At 42.6% G+C, this 6000-nt stretch overlaps 1 pseudogene; it reads right to left on the bottom strand.

The window, feature by feature from the left end:
• Positions 1-3722: 3722 nt before the first annotated feature.
• LOC134807044 (tigger transposable element-derived protein 1-like) lies at positions 3723-5946 on the bottom strand (annotated as a pseudogene).
• Between the last annotated feature and the right edge of the window lie 54 nt (positions 5947-6000).

Below are 6000 nucleotides of genomic sequence, written 5' to 3'. Positions count from 1 at the left end.
TCAGTCCCTGAGCAAAGAGGGGGTTAGTTTCAGGAAGGGGCTATTATCATCTTTGTTTTAAAGTTGAACTATAAATAAAGTTCCTCCCATAGTTAGCTTGGCCTGCATCAAGAAATGAGCAAGGACAGTGTATGAGGTCAGATGCAAGATGGATTCTGCTGTGGTGAATTTCTCACACTGTCAAAGTTTTTGCAAAGGTCATTTCATACATTAATAAAATCTAGATAAAAGGAATACATTTGTTAACATTGCTTCTGGAAAAGGTAGAGTGTGGCCCTGCCCCAGTGGGCAGCACAGCCTACCTCCCTTGACTCCTGCCCCACAGACTAAGAGACCCAGAAGCAAGCAAGTCTACCTGTCATTCTTTATACCCTGGGGCCGATGTGTGAGAGGGCACCCATCCGTCATCACTCTAGTCCCAGAGTTTTCCAAAACTCAAATCTGACAATGTAGTGCCCTGTTTAAAACCTAAGGAACTGTCATACCCAGGAGGAGCCTAAGGAGACATGATGAGTAAATGTAATATGTGTCCCCGATGGGATCCTGGAACAGAAAAGGGACATTATGTAAAAACTAAGGAAGTCTGAATAAAGTGTACACTTCAGCTAATAATAACTGAAGTTAATAAATCAATATTGCTTTATTATGATCAATATACCAAACATACAGTATAACATATTAAATGTTAATAATAGGGGAAACTGGGTCTGGGGCTACTACTACTATGATCAATTTCTACCCACAGAACACTTCTGAAACCAACTGTGTGGACTTTTTCTCACACCAATCAATTCTCTAACTCCTTGTATACCAACTGGTTATCCTATAATTTAATTCACTTCAGATACTATCTACCCAAAGTTAATGCAGACTCCACAGATTAGGGGAGCAGTCCCATGAGACTGCCCTCATTTCAGATGCCAATTACAAGTCATGGGTGGTGCACATCCATGTTGACCAACCAGCTGTAAAGTTGGGGGACGGTTTGTTCCTACAGCCCCCTCCTCATTTTGGACATTTGCTAGAATAGCTCAGAGAGCTCAGGAAGACAGTTTACTTACTATTACTGGTTTATACAACTCAAGAACAGCTGAATGGAAGAGATGCACAGGGCAAGGTCTGGGGGAAGGAGCATGGAGCTTCCAGTCCCTTCCCAGGTGTACTACCCTCCCAGCACCTCAGTGCGCTCATCAACCCAGAAACTCTCCAAACAGCATGTTTTAGGAGTTTTATGGAGATTTCGTTGTGTAGGCATAATTGATTAAATCATTGGTAATTAAACCCAACCTCCAGCCCCTCGCCCCTCCCTAGAGGTTGGGGAGTGGGGCTGAAAAGTCCAACCTTCTAATCATATTGTTGCTTCCTCTGGCAATCAGTCCCATCCTGAGGCTCCCTTTGAGCTCACCAAGAGTCACCTCATTAGCATAGACTCTGGTATGTTTGAATGAGGCTTATTATATATAACAAAAAAATCTTCCTCACACTTCAATCAGGAAATTCCAAGGGTTTTAGAAGCTCTACCAGCAACCCAGAAGGAAGACCAAATATAGGCATGCTTCAAAGATGTTATGGGTTCCATTCTAGACTATCTCAGTAAAGTGAATATCATAATTAAGTAAGTCACAAATATTTTTTGGTTTCTCAGTGCATATCAAAGTTATTTTTATGTATTTATTTATTTTTATTTGTTTTGAAATGGAGTCTCGCTCTGTCACACCCAGGCTGGAGTGCAGTGGCATGATCTCGGCTCACTGCAACCTCTGCCTCTTGGGTTCAAGCAATTCTCCCGCCTCAGTCTCCCAAGTAGCTGGGATTATAGGCACCCACCACCACGCCCAGCTATTTTTTTGTATTTTTAGTAGAGATGAGGTTTCACCATATTGGCCGTGCTGGTCTCAAACTTCCAGTCTCAGGTGATCCACCCACCTTGGCCTCCCAAAGTGCTGGGATTACAGGTGAGCCACCACACCCGGGCTATTTTTATACTACACTGTAGTCTATAAAGTATAGAATGGCATTATGTCTAAAAAAGTCAATGTGCAGACTGTGAAAGAAAAATAAAATCTTGGGACCCCAAACTCAGCATGCCAAAGGGAAAAGTTAAGCTTAGGAACTGAGTCATGCAGAAACCACCTTCCCTTTGTTCCTAAACAGCTGCAATAAAAGAAGGCCACCGATCTCCCCAGGTAGCCTCCCTCACAAATTGCTCACAAGGAGATTCTTTGTGGGCCCCCAAATCCTGATCCAAAAACAGAATTCTGTCGAATCTTGCCCTGACAATGTAAATTAACAGCTTATCTTCACAAATATGGAAAAAGACTAGAAATCACTCCTCCTCCCATCCTGAGACAAATGCATATCTGACTTCCTCTAGTCCATTTACTTTATCCTATGTAAAATATAGATTTACTGAGTTTGAAACAAATGCAAAATTAACTGGTCCTCCACCCCCTCCTTTCACATGTAACATGTGGATTCAGTGAGTGCTAATCAAAGCCTCACAAAAATGTGGCCACTTACCTCACTACCTAACCTCTCCTTTTTTTCTTCCCCCCATTCCCTCCTGCCACTCTTTCCCCTTTAAATATTGAAGTCTTTGGCTCAGGCCTGTAATCCCAGCACTTTGGGAGGCTGAGGGGGGTGGATCACGAGGTCAAAAGATCATGACCATCCTGGACAACATGGTGAAACCCCATCTCTACGAAAAATACAAAAATTAGCTGGACGTGGTTGTGCACGCCTGTAGTCCCAGCTACTCAGGAGGCTGAGGCAGGAGAATCGCTTGAACCTGGGAAGCGGAGGTTGCAGTGAGCTGAGATCATACCACTGCTCTCCAGCCTGGCAACAGAGCAAGACTCTGTCTCAAAAAAAATAAAAAAATATATATATATTGAGGTCCTCAAAACCTTCTTTAGGAAAAGCACAGGCCACAGATCCTACTGTAACTTGTGTCTCTTTTTCCCAGGCACGCCTTCAAACTTCACTAAATAAACCTCTAATTTGATTGATATCTGTCTCAGACACTTTTTTGGTTTATAATACCTTAATTTAAAAATATTTTATGGCCAGGTGCGGTGGCTCACGCCTGTAATCCCAGCACTTTGGGAGGCCAAGGCGGGCGGATCACAAGGTCAGGAGATCAACGCCATCCTGGCTAACACGGTGAAACCCCGTCTCTACTAAAAACTATGAAAAATTAGCTGGGCGTGGTGGCAGGCGCCTGTAGTCCCAGCTACTCGGGAGGCTGAGGCAGGAGAATGGCATGAACCCAGGAGGCGGAGCTTGCAGTGAGCCAAGATCCCGGCACTGCACTCCAGCCTGGGCGACAGAGTGAGACTCCATCTCAAAATAAATAAATAAATAAATAAATAAAAATAAAAAATAAAAATAAAAATATTTTATTGGCTGGATGCAGTGGCTCACACCTGTAATCCCAGCACTTTGGGAGGCCAAGGCAGGCGGATCACGAGGTCAGGAGTTCAAGACCAGCCTGACCAACATGGTGAAACCCCATCTCTACTAAAAATACAAAAATTAGCTAGGCATGGTGGCACGCACCTATAATCCCAGCTACTCGGGAGGCTGAGACAGGAGAATCTCTTGAACCCGGGAGGTGGAGTTGCAGTAAGTGAGATCACACCTTTGCACTCCAGCCTGGGCAAGAAGAGCGAGACTCTCTCCTAAAAAAAAAAAATACGTGTACATATATATATATATTTTTTTTAATTGATAAAAAATGCTAAGGAGCCTTCAGTGAGTCATAATCTTTTTGCTGGTGCGCGGGGGGGTGGGGGGTCTTACCTCCATGTTGATGGCTGCTGACTCATTAGTGAGGTAGTTGCTGAGGGCTGGGGTGGCTGCGGCAATTTCTTAAAATAAAACAACAATGAAGTTTGCAACATCAAGTGATTCTTCCCTTCATTATAAGTTTCTCTGTAGCATGTGATGCTGTTCAACACCATTTTTTTAACTTTTATTTTAAGTTAAGGGGTACATGTGCAGGTTTGTTAGATAAGTAAACTTGTGTCATGGGGGTTTGTTGTACAGATTATTTTGTCACCCAGGTATTAAGACTAGTACCTATTAGTTATTTTTCCTGATCCTCTCCCTCCCCCAACTCTCCACCATCTGATAAGCCCCAGCGTGTGTCGTTTCATTCTATGTGCCCATGTGTTTAACAGCATTTTACCCAGAGTAGAACTGCTTTCAGAGTTGGAGTCAATTCTCTCAAACCCTGCTGCTGCTTTATCAACTACATTTATGTTATATTGTAAATCCTTTGTTATCATTTCAACAATATTCACAGCATCTTCACCAGGAGGAGATTCCATCTCAGGAAACCACTTTCTTTGTCCATCGAAAACAAGCAACTCCTCAACCGCTCAAGTTTTGCAGCAATTCAGTCACATCTCCAGACTCCACTTTAATTCTAGTTGTCTTGCTGTTTCCACCACATCTGCAGTGACTTCCTCCACATCTGCAGTGACTTCCTCCACTGAAGTCTTGAACCCCTCCAAGTCACCTATGAGAGTTGGAAGCAACTTGTTCCAAATTCCTGTTGATGTTGATATTTTAATCTCCTCCCACAAATCACAAATGTTCTAAATGGCATCTAGAATGGTGAATTCTTTCTAGATGTTTTTCAATTTACTTTGCCCAGATCCATCAGAAGAATCACCATCTACGGAAATGATAATAGCCTTATGAAATGCATTTCTTAAATAATAAGACTTGAAAGTCAAAATTGCATCTTGACCCATGGGCTGCAGAATGCGTGTTGTGTTAGCAGGCATGAACACAAACATTCATCTCCTTGTATACCTCCATCATAGCTCTTGGGTGACTACTTGCATTGTCAGTGAGCAGTAATATTTTGAAAGGAATCTTTTCTTTTTGAGCAGTAGGTCTCAACAGCGGGCTTAAAATACTTGGTAAACCACATTATATAAACAGATGTGCTGTCATCCAGGCTTTGTTGTTCCATTCATACAGCACACGCAGAGTAGCTCTAGAATAATTCTTAAGGCCCCTAGGACTTTCAGAATGGTAAATGAGCACTGGCTTCAACTTAAGGTCACAAGCTGCACTAGCCTCTAACAAGAGTCAGCCTGTCCTTTGAAGCGATGAAGCCAGGTACTGACTTCTTTCTAGCTATAAAAGTCCTATGTGGCATCTTCTTCCAATAGAATGCTGTTTTATGGACATTGAAAATCTGTTTAGGGTAGCCACCTTCATCAGTGATCTCAGCTAGGTCTTCTGGATAACTTGCTGCAGCTTGTACGTCAGCACTTGTGGCTTCATCTTGTGTTTTGTGTTATGGAGATGGCCTCTTTCCTTAAACCTCACGAACCAACTTCTGCTAGCTTTGAATCTTTTTTCTGCAGCTTCTTCACCTCTCTCAGCCTTTACAGAATGGAAGAGGGCCAGAGCCGTGCTCTGGATGAGGCTTTGCCTTAAGAGAATGTTGTGGCTGGTGTGATCTTCTATTCAGATCACTAAAACTTTCTCCGTATCACCAATAAGCCTGTTCCACTTTCTTATCATTCGTGTATTTACAGGAGTAGCACTTCTAATTCCCGTCAAGACCTTTTCCTTTGCATTCACAACTTGGCTGTCTGGAGCAAGAGGCCTAGCTTTCAGGCTGTCTTGGCTTTCGACAAGCCCTCCTTACTAAGCTTAATCATTTTTAGCTTTTGATTTAAAGTGAGAGATGTCCAACACATCATTTCACTTGAACACTTAGAGGTCATTGTAGGATTACTAATTGGCCTCTCAGAGAAAAGGGAGGACTAGGGAGAGGGAAAGAGCTGGGGGAATGGCTGATAGGTAGAAGTCAGAACACATACAACATTTATGGATTAAGTTCACCATCTTATATGGACATGGCTCATGGCATCCCAAAACAATTAAAATGGTTACATTAAAGATCACTAGGCAAAGATCACCAAAACAGGTATAATAATAAAGTTTGAAATATTACAAGAATAACCAAATTTGACA

This window comes from Pan troglodytes, chromosome 8 (assembly GCF_028858775.2).
Source record: "Pan troglodytes isolate AG18354 chromosome 8, NHGRI_mPanTro3-v2.0_pri, whole genome shotgun sequence".
Classification (NCBI taxonomy): Eukaryota; Metazoa; Chordata; class Mammalia; order Primates; family Hominidae; genus Pan; species Pan troglodytes.
This window is presented reverse-complemented; position numbering and strand designations above follow the sequence as displayed.